Raw genomic sequence first — 12,303 nt, forward strand, 5'->3', positions numbered from 1 at the left:
GGTTTGTGTAGGCTCTTCCATGAACCTCCTTTTTTTTCATTTCCTATCGTTAATTATACATTTTTAGATGGTGACGTTCCCTTGTCACCATCTTCTGGTGTTTATATATCTCAACTTGTATGATTCTCTCGTGTATGTAACAACATATTAGATTGTAGTGAGAGAAATTTATGTATTACTGAAAAATTATTACATCAGGGTTTTCGATATCACAAACTAGTCAAAACATTTACTGAATTTTATCATCGGTATAAGGAAATAGTTCGTAAATATAACTCAACATGCAGACATCTTATACGTTTTTGCGCGATTTTAATTGAATAAGTTATACGAAATACTTTGGCGCTTAATATATTGGCGGATTCGAAACTTTTATCAACACTTTGCATGTGCTGTTTTGAATTGGCGGGATTTATTTTTGCGATTTTGTTCTATCCGCGAAAATAAGTAAAAATGTGTATCCCGCGAAAATAACCCGCTATACGGTATAGCAAAATAATTGCAACTTAACACTCTGGTTTTCCACCATGTGGTTCATCGTATTTTTTCTTATGTGCTTACGACAATATTCCCTTTTACATTGAGAACATAACGATATTTCGGTACTTTATTCAGTACATATGCACTAATACATCAATATTGACAACCTCGAGCAGTAATTTTAATTACGATCTAAAGAGCAACGATAAGAAGAGCTTTTATCTTTTGTGTTTTATGGTTTTTGGAAGAAGCCTTGTCAAAATTTAAAAAAAAAACAAGATACTTTTTTTGTGTGGATATTATACTTTTTTGGGTGCATATTTTAGGTAAAAACAAGAGTAGTTATCAATTCTGGACTTTTGACGAGATTAATACGTTACATTTGGACCTGTTGAGATTATATTGATCGAGTGCAAAATCCGAGTGCCAATGTAATCTAGTAGGTCCATATATAATTTAAAGTCCTTAATTTATATATTACATATGTAAAAAATGTATTAGGAAAATGGAATATAATATTCTTTCAGTGCAATTTTAAAATTGCATTATGCAAGGTTTTTAACATGTCATTTAAATTTGAATATTGTTTGAACAACTTCGCAGATTGATGCGATAGCGTTCTTGTTGTCTTAGCGACTGCGTTAAATTAATGGCATTATCTTTGGTCTGAGTAATGTGCAGATTTCTTTTAGTCTTTTACAGCACTTTCTTAATAGATTTTATGATTGACGTCATGAACAATTTCAGAACGGAATGGCTTTTAAATTTAGCTAGATTTTTAATGTTGACCGTCAATATACATACATCAATATACCATTTCCTTTCTCAATTTTAATTTTATTGTACATATAAAAAGAAACAAAGCATAATTAATATATATGAATTTAGAATCAAGGCTTTGTAAAAACTTTATAACACGTGATCGAAGCTCGAACCCCATATGGAGTTTACTGACCCCGTTTATATCGTATTGGGTCACAAGACCCTTTGTAACGAATTTATCTTACAAACTATCTTTATTTGTTAAAGGAGTAGGTCCGGTAAGGGCCGATTTCGGCCTCAATTTTCAAGTTCATGTAACGAAAGATTTTAGACACTTTCTAAACACTCAAGTGTCTATTTCAATTGATTCAATTAGTTGATGGGGAAGATTTTAACTGAATAAGTCATTTAAAACGCCCCGAATCAAGCTTAAATATGAAAAATCTATCAAATATGCCAAAAATCGTCACTTTTCAGATGATTTTTGTCAAAAATGAAAGTGGCCGCATCCGTGTTCACCCTCAACCTTTATATATATTACAAAAATGTCAGTATTCTCCTCAGAAACTAACAAAACCTTTAAATAGACTTATTAAAAGGGGATATAGTTACGATACTGTTGTCAGGTCATTAAAGATTGCATATTTTGGCTTTAACATTGATTCACTGATAGGGTCTTTGCATCGGAACTAAACACATTTATTTCTAAAAAAACAGTTGTTGGCATGACACGGGTTATGTTCTTCTCATATATTTTATGATAGTATGATACTAAACCCCTAACGGGAGGGATTGTACCTGATATTAATATGATGAAGACATAATCTTTCAATCAGTTTAATTGAGGTCTGGAGCTGGCTTGTCAGTTAACTGCTAGTAGTCTGTTGTTATTTATGTATTATTGTCATTTTATTTATTTTCTTTTGTTACATCTTTTGACATCAGACTCGGACTTCTCTTGAACTGAATTTTAATGTGCGTATTGTTATTCTTTTACTTTTCTACATTGGCTAGAGGTATAGGGGGAGGGTTGAGATCTCATAAACATGTTTAACCCCGCCGCAATTTTGCGCCTGTCCCAAGTCAGGAGCCTCTGGCCTTTGTTAGTCTTGTATGATTTTAAATTTTAGTTTCTTGTGTATAATTCGGAGTTTAGTATGACGTCCATTATCACTGTACTATTATGCATATTTTAGGGGCCAGCTGAAGGACACCTACGGGTGCGGGAATCCTCGCTACATTGAAGACCCATTGGTTGCCTTCGGCTGTTGTTTGCTCTATGGTCGGGTGGTTGTCGCTTTGACATATTCACCATTTCCTTTCTCAATTTTAATTTTATTGTACATATAAAAAGAAACAAAGCATAATTAATATATATGAATTTAGAATCAAGGCTTTGTAAAAACTTTATAACACGTGATCGAAGCTCGAACCCCATATGGAGTTTACTGACCCCGTTTATATCGTATTGGGTCACAAGACCCTTTGTAACGAATTTATCTTACAAACTATCTTTATTTGTTAAAGGAGTAGGTCCGGTAAGGGCCGATTTCGGCCTCAATTTTCAAGTTCATGTAACGAAAGATTTTAGACACTTTCTAAACACTCAAGTGTCTATTTCAATTGATTCAATTAGTTGATGGGGAAGATTTTAACTGAATAAGTCATTTAAAACGCCCCGATTCAAGCTTAAATATGAAAAATCTATCAAATATGCCAAAAATCATCACTTTTCAGATGATTTTTGTCAAAAATGAAAGTGGCCGCATCCGTGTTCATCCTCAACCTTTATATATATTATGTATTATCATCAAATACAACTTATATTTCAATATTATGAATGAACACGAATGCGGCCACTTTCATTTCAGACGGAAACCGTCTAAAATTTAACTTAAATGCTACATTTGTGAAGATTTCAGTAATTTAGCATGACTTAATGATGCTAGTACCCGATATATGTGCATTGTTTTGTCAAAAACAGCCCATATTTATGTAGCAGAAGCATTCTACTTTGCAATAAATATCTAAACGATTACATTTTCACAATTTTCTAAAACTGCTATATTTTGAGGCCAAAAAGGGGTCTTACTGAACCTACTCCAACCCAGAGTTGCAATCATATCAAACTTTTTTATGTTTATATCAAAGTGTTCAAGTGTTTAATTTCAAGAACCTACTTCCATTGGCTGCACAAACAGCTAATGTAATCAATAACAATTCAATATGAAACTTGTCTTCTGATTGGCTGACGTTGTTTTGTTAATCAGCTCATAGATATAATTTTGTCATGTGACCATGACGTCATCAATGTTTTTTTGTTGGTTTATTCAGGTTTAAAATGGATTTCAGAATTGAATTATAGGAAATGACTGTAATATTTTCCCTGTCTACTCGAAATGACATAAAAATGTGGTGAACACTTTATAGATAACCGCTACGCGGGTTATTCAGTGTGCACCACTTTTTTATGTTATTTCTTCATAGACAGAAAAAAATATTACAATCATTCCTTACATATTAAACTGACATTTCAACACATTTGTTTGATTAATTAATAGTGCCAAAGTCGTAACTCCACTTCTATTCGTGTATTGAAATAAGCCCCGCCTCCCTACTCACCTTATTTGGAATATACATGGTCTCCACGCGGACGCTTTTAACAAATAATATTCCTAGTAATATATAGGAGGTAAGACAACGTTTTTATTGAATTTATCAAATCCAATCTTTATCTATTTGCTCAGGAAATAACCTTTTTTACCACAAAAACATGATGTTTTCAACTAAAGACAAAGATAATGACAGATTTAAAACAAGCTGCGCACAAATGTTTGAAGGAGGATGGTGGTTCAAAGATTGTCTGCAATCTCATTTGAATGGGAAATATTTAGGAGGCGAGCACTTTAATTCTGGCAATGGTATCCTATGGAAAGGCTGGAAAGGAGAATACTACTCATTAAAAACTACTAGAATGATGGTTAAAAGGCACTAAAAACCATTTTATGATCGACTCACAGTTTCTCAATCAAAAGTACAATTCAATAGAATTGAATGAAAGTGGTTTCATTAATTAATAAGTTACTTGTTATGTGGAGAGTTATGATCCTGCTAACATGTTTAATCGGGCCACATAATGTATGCATGTGCCTGACCCAAGTCAGAAGCCTTTAATGCAGTGTATGTCGTCATATTTGTTTTTCGTTAATTTTTGGGTGTATATAAATAGGCCGTTAGTTTTTCTCGTTTTTTATTGTTTTACATTTCACATATCGGTGTCTTTTATAGCTTATATGCGGTGTGGGTTTTGATGATTACTGAAGGCTGTACGGTGACCTACAGTTTTTCATGTCTTATTCATTTGGTCTCTTGTGAAGAGTTGTCTCATTGGCATTCACATCGCATCTTCTTTTAATATTCACAAACTACTTGAAGATAAACACAGATAGTTCAAATATTTGCTAAACTGTGGATAATAAACTTCCTTATATGTATTGTAGTATTTTTGTTCATTAACTTTTATAAAAAAGTAAAATCTATAAATACTGAACTCCGAGAGAATTTCAAAACGGAAAGTCACTAATCAAATGGTAAAATCAAAAGCTCAAACACTTCAAACGAATGGATAATAACTGTCATATTCCTGACTTAGTACATGCATTGTCTCTTGTATAAAATGATGTATTGAACATGGTTTTATAGCTAGTTAAGGGCATACGATAGTTACAGGGGAGGTAATGGCGTTGCTATCATAAATTGTTATTTTCGCAACGTCAAACTACGACTTATCGGGTAAACATTCAGTTCTCGACTGATTTTTATCATTCAAACTTATTCAACTTAAAATCGAGTTCATGGACCCCTCTTTTTTTAAATGCCATTTTGTTTGATTACGTAAGACGATAATTTGTGCAAATTTTCATGAGAACGTAAATAGTGCAATTTAGATGAATATACAGCAAAAAAAAAAATTTTTTTTTCGACATTCGTGAACATTTGATAAATATGAGTTATTTAAAAAAATAAATTGCACAAATTTAGACTACATTTATATAAAACAGAATTTACAAATAATCTAACAAAAAAACAGCTTGCGTTTATCTTTTAAAACAAAAAAGTTATGTATTTCTGTAGAAAGGAAAAAATACGTCCTCAAATCCGAATTTTGAGCAATATATAAAATTTTGACCTCATTTTACTCAAAAAGTAGCACATGAAGGTATATTTTTTCATACATATTTGATTTAATCGTGCAAAAAATAGCCTATATGCAAATTGTCAGCAAACTGTAAATATGGGTTCAAAACTGTATCGTATGCCCTTAAACCTCTCACTTGTATGACAGTCGCATCAAATTCTATTATTTTGGCAACGATAACCAACAGTCAGAATATTCAATATTCTGTGTAGTAAAAAGTCGATTATGAAAACTATGGGGCGTCATCATGCTACTCCTTCAAGTCTAAAAGCAGTTATAATATTGATACAAAGTCATGAAAAAAATACAATAATTCTAAAGTACATAAATGTACGTCTTAAACATTTGAATTTCATATCAACTAAATATTCTAAACTTTGAATAGTTCCGTCGTGTTACCAGTTGTAATTTGTTATTCAATTATTCATATAGTTTCCTCTTGTAAATTAGTGGTTCTTAGCTATTTTCCCAGTAAACAATTAAATTGTCCGGCAATTTTGTATGTTGTTGTTTTGTAACAAGTTGATATCAACTACTGAACAGCCTGAAGCACAGACAAAACATATCTCAATTGACTGTTATTAACTGAAGATAGCAAAGACAATTTGGAATATGCAGTGTCAGTGGCGGATCCAGAAATGTTCATAAGTGGGGGCCCACTGACTGACCTAAGAGGGGGCCCGCTCCAGTCATGCTTCAATGATTCCCTATACAAGCAACCAAATTTTTTCCCAAAAAGGGGGGGCCCGGGCCCCCTGGGCCCCCCCCCCCTAAATCCGCCTCTGAGTGTACAGCAAGATTAGTGTTTGATATGCTACAATAAAAAGTAAACTCACAAGAATACTGAACTCCGAGGAAAATTCAAAACGGAAAGTCATAATCAAATGACCAAACCAAAACCACAAACTCATCAAACGAATGGATAACAACAGTCATATTCCTGACTAGGTACAGGCATATTTTTATAAAGAAAATGCTGGATTAAACCTTGCTTTATAGCTAGCTAAATCTTGTATGTTATATTGAAATAATGCGTGCAAAAACAAATAGAAATAATAGGTTAAATGTTACAAACAGGTGTACTGCACTTGGCAGTCAAACGATAAACTCAGACTGCATTAACCTTGAACTTTTATCTGTTTATTACCAACAGTGTATGAATGGAGATATGAGATTAAACGTCAATGAGATAGCAACCCATGAGACATCATTGAAGTCTACCTAAGGTCCTATCGAACTGATACTCGTTTTCCTTGGTTTAGAAAAAGGTCGTTACTTTAACATAAAACGAGAAAATAGAATTTGCAAACTCTTAAATGAGGAAAAAGAAGATGAGATGCATTTTCTTTTAACATGTAAAGCTTCGGGTAATGTTAGAAACCCCTTTTTAAGCAAAATATGAAGGAAAAATAAAAATATTTTAAAAGTTGATAACAAATCTCTTTTATTTGGATAAAAGGAAATGAAGATAAAAAACATTTTGATAATAATTAGTTAAGTACAAGAGGTTTTAAATCGAAACAGGAATACAATTTAGAATTATATTTCTCCACATAAAGTTATATAATTATATGACTGTATGATCATATATAGGTAAGTTATTTTCTATTACATTTAATTATTCTAGTAGTATGTTATGAGGTGTGCTGTCCAAAAAAGGGTCCAGAGTAACAGACGATTGCTCATATAATATATTTTTATTATCATAAATTTCTTATTTCATTTACTTTTTTATTTTATATTAATCAAATAATCAGTCATATTATGTACTTTGTTCAACATATTTTTAATTTACTTTATATTATGTTTGAAAATTATATTGTAATAGTTCTGCTAATTTTGGGCGCTGTGATTGGCAAATAAAGCATTTGTGTTGTTTGGTTGTTTTGGGTTTTTTTTGTGTTTTTTTGTTTGATAACCAGTAAAACAATTTTATTTTAACAAAGGGTGTTTTGCAAAGTTTTGTAATTCATTCGAGGTTAGGTTATCAATTAGATAGAAAATTAATATGAAACTTTTGGTCTAAAACAACTTAAGGATGTCTGCTGCTCAGTTTCAAAATAAATGACTTTCCACAAAATTAGTATATATTGATAGGGAATTAAATGAGGAATCAAAAAAGCAAATAAAATATAGGGGTCAATGTGCTTGTTTTCGAGATATTGCCTGTTGGAATTTTGGCGGGAAAATGTTCTCTCTTGATTTTTCATAGCTTTATCATTGACCAGTTAAAGCTCTCAAAAACTATTAAAAAATAAATAAGATTTTATAAGACTTTTACAAATGACTTATAATTATACATGTAAAAGATAAATAAAAAGAAAAAAGGGGGTTCATGGGCAAAATTTTTTAAGGCATTCAAATGGATAAAACCAGAGGATTTCGAAAATCTGATAAAAATTCCAAAACATGACAAGCAAACATCCTTAAAGCATAGAGTAAGCATATAATCAATTAAGCGTACATTTGTTAGTTTATAAGACATCAAATCGAGTAGTAAACGGATACAAAAATAATAATAATAAAGGTAACAATAGTATACCGCTGTTCGAAAGAGAAAATTAATCCGGGTTACAAACTAAAACCGAGGGAAACACACCAACTATAAGAGGTTAACAATGAAACAACAGAAATGTGCAACAATAAAAACAAACGACAATGCAACACACACAGAAACGAACTATAAGATAACAACTGCCATTTTCCTAACTATAAAGTATTTTTAAACGACAATCCCATACCATGTTGATAAATAATCACATTTACTTGCAGAATTTAGTTTCGTCATTATGTCCATTTATAAAGATAAACAATACTTGTCTTTATTGGAAAACAAATGGTTGTGGGTAACAGTTTCAAATACATCATCTATGTACAGTTCATTCAAAGGTACTAATAAAATGTCTAAAACTAACAGATACAATGAGATTGCTTTTAATTCGAGACAACAGTAGTTAACCGATGTGCAGATCTCATCACACTTCTGTACATTCAGAAATTTTATTATTTATTATTACGATTTTGTCTTTTTAGACTAAAATGCGATTTTAATAATTGCGATATTGAAAAACTCCTGATGAATTCATATAAAAAATTTAAAAATGCGAGTTTAAATTATGGCGATTATCCTGTCACATTTTTTCGCTTATATAAAAACATCGCAATAATTTCTGAGTTTACAGTCTGACTCAATCGACAAGAGTGTTCGGGATAGTCTACCTTGCTCGTTATTGATCTGACTTTCTACCCGAGAGATTTTGACATGTCAAAACATTCGAGTAAGGATCGAGAAGCAAGTCACTCGAGAAGAGATCGAGAATTCGTCGAGTAGCGATCGAATTGATCCGGAAAGGATCGTAAAGAGATCGAGTTTGGCTGGAATACAAAAATTTTACCAATCAGTACTCGATCATGTCGACCTTTGCTCGACTAATGTCCGATCGCTTCCAGATCACTGCGACTTGTATATTTATATTATCTCAGACCGACTCGACCAATACCCGATACCTTCGCGACCACATTCGACCACTCTTCGATCTTTACTCAACCATACAAGAGAACACATGACTGCTTCACGATTCTCTAAAAGTGTGTGCAGATCTGATTAAATCTCATAACTCTGCTTCCGCAAAAATATGTTGGCAACATTATTTTTAACTGTACACAAATTCCTCCATATACAGTACGTGTCTTCACTTTTGCAAGGAGAGGTTACATTTTAAAAGAGAGACAACAGACACCAAAGGAACAATCAAACTCTGAGGTAGAAAACAAACCGACACAGCCATAGCGAAAAACGGTAACCGACGAGAAGACAAACAGCAGTCCACATAACATAGAAAACTAAAAACTTAGCAACACGTAACCCAACAAAATTAAACCAGTGAAGATCTCAGATGTTCCGAAAGGGAGGAAAATCCTGCAATTTTGGCACTGGCTGGATTTCCCAATATTAAAGTAATTGTGCAATAATATTCATTGTTAGACTGCTGATGACTAAGTTATCTTTCAAAGTTGGTTTATAAGAACATCAAGATTATATTTTACCTGTTTAATGGGCTATTTTCTGTTTTGTCTGTCCGTATTTTCCGTTTGTCCAGAAATGTTTGTAGCGTACAAAAAGAAGATGTGGTACAATTGCCAATGAGACAGCTCTTCACAGAACACCAAATGACACAGAAATTATCAATACCAACCATAGGTCACCTTACAGTCAATTCTTTTTTCATTTGAACTTTTTGACGTAATTTCACACAAAAATGAGACGAAAGACAAATATTTTTTAATTGGTGCGAATTTCTTTTCTAACAGTAACCATACAAAGTGTTCAGCGAGCACAAGTTTTGATCATTTGTTTCTTTCATACTTTTGCAAGTTTGCATAAACTTTGACAAACAATACACTCGCTGCAAATGTGTCTACAATTTGTTGTTCGACAAACAGTACGCTTTTATTTTTATTGCTATCTCACATAAGTACTAATCCAGTGACAAATCTCATTTTGTGGTGTCATTTCCAAAAAAGAGCAATAAAACTACCATTACATATCAGTGTCCACTATGAGGAAGTCTTTATAAGCATTGGGTTCCTCTTTATTGAATTAGTGTAAGTCTCTCAAACTGCCCAAACAGTGGTCTTCGTGTCAGCCACGTCACTGCCTCACCTAGATTTCTCTACGCCTGTGTGTAATGTCTACACCATATTCTGCGTCTTCTATGCACTCTACAAGCTCCGTCACAGCTATTAACCTGTCTCTCTGAGCTCTTACCACCTTGCCAACAAATCCAACTGCTTTATTCCTATGTAGATATTGTGAATGTATGATTTTACTCGGACCTTCTACTGAATATAACCAAATAAACAAGAAAATGAGTCCACGGGACCGCAATAATGCCCCAGCTAGCATATATAACATTATAAAGGGTCATGTTGGGACATACGTGCGTACGGACGGACAAGGGTAGCACTTAATGCCTACTCCGAAGCGGCAGGGAATGAAAACTTCGGACGTTTTTATACTAAAAATGTGCATACCCGACCAATTTCCGATTATCCCTACGACCATATACAATCAGGTCGATCTGGTCTGGTAGATTTCAGGTTGAGATTGTGAATAGTTGATTTGGTCTAGCTACTCGAATAAGGATCGTGTAAAGATCGTGAATTGATCGGAATTATCGAATAAGTATTCATTTGGTTGTCGGGATGGAGTCGTAATGGAGTCATTAAGGAGTCGTGAATGGTCGAGTTAAGGTCGTGAACAGTCGGATGGCGGTCGGGTAGAAGTCGTAAACAGGCGCGATCAAGAATTTGGTTGCGCTTGGTCTTTGAAATTTGGACAATCGGGATCATCGAGTTGATCTGATCGGCAGTGTGAACCTAGCTTTACCAGCCATGCACATCGACACTCAGTGATAAATCAAAATCGAGAATAGAACACAATCAGTCAAAATTACATATCGAACGACTATTGTAAATCAACTTTTTTTCGCAGATACCTATTTTCGCCTTTTATGATCTCAATCCAACTTCACGCTTAACCTATTTCACGTTTAAAGAATCGTCACTTCAATTGTCACTACTAAACGTGTTACAAAAAGGTAAATACACGACGCTTAGGTTTACAAGTTAGAAATTAAATGTATGGATTGGTTATCGATTTAATAGGTTAAAGTCTATTTGCCTGATGTAAACCTGTTATCATTATACTTCTTTATTTTTTGAAATCATTGCTTATGATTATATGATGGGTAAGGTGTACTTTTTCACGGGGAGAGAATATGTTTTGGAGTTTAGTATGACGTCCTTTTCACTGAACTAGTACACATTTTTATTAAGGAGTCAGCTGAAATGCTAATCTGGATTTGGGATTTTTATCGCTGCTAAATGGCCTTTTGCTGTCATCTGCGCTTTGGTTGTGTTGTTATCTCTTTGATATATTCCCTAGTTCTATTCTCTATTTTATTTTTGTCAGTTATTCTTCAAAAAGTGTTTGAAGTGTTTTAAGTATGTGTGATATCTTATCATTCTTAATAGCTTCACTGATCAATGGTAAGCACCCACTTTTGTATCGGACTTCATTCATACCGTAACCTGAATCCTCATAATAATATTTAAAATCTACTTTCATCCTAGGCATTTTTTTTCATAATGTAAAATAGGTTTTAAGAACAAGTCATATTCTTTAAGTCTAGAAAATGTATAAGTGAAAAGTCAATTTTAATGTTTTTATCAATCTTTTTACTGATTCACTATCACTGACATAAAGCATTAAAACAAAATTTGAAATTATGTCTCTAAGAGAGGGACGAAAGACACAAGAGGGACAGTCAAACTCATACATTGGAAACAAACTGACAACGACATGGCCAAAAATAAAAAGACACACAGACAAATAAAAGTACAGAAGACACATCTTAGAAAAAAAAGACCAAGCAACATGAACCCCACGATAAACTTGGGGTGATCTCAGGTGCTCTGGGAGGGAACGCACTTTAGAAGAAAAATGTGAGATATGAACAAGCTTATAGTTAGTAAATATATATGGGTAAATTAAGGATACGGATATCATAACGCACCGTTATCCCAGAACCGAATAATTATCTGTGAATGCAGATTTCAAAATAATTTATTAAACAGTCGATACAACAGCTGGTGGACTATCAATCACCAAAGGTATCATCAAGTTATAGTGTTCAGTTCATTGGTACTGATATGATCAATATCAAACATTAATGCAAACAAAAACAAATAAATGTGATTATATTTATAAATTTTTCAGAAACTTGAAAGCTTGAACTACCTCAAGTACAGATAATCTGTGTTGATTTTGGCTTTTACGTTTAGGGTCCTTTTTGGTCAAA

The sequence above is a fragment of the Mytilus galloprovincialis genome, chromosome 9 (assembly GCF_965363235.1).
Source record: "Mytilus galloprovincialis chromosome 9, xbMytGall1.hap1.1, whole genome shotgun sequence".
NCBI classification, from domain to species: domain Eukaryota; kingdom Metazoa; phylum Mollusca; class Bivalvia; order Mytilida; family Mytilidae; genus Mytilus; species Mytilus galloprovincialis.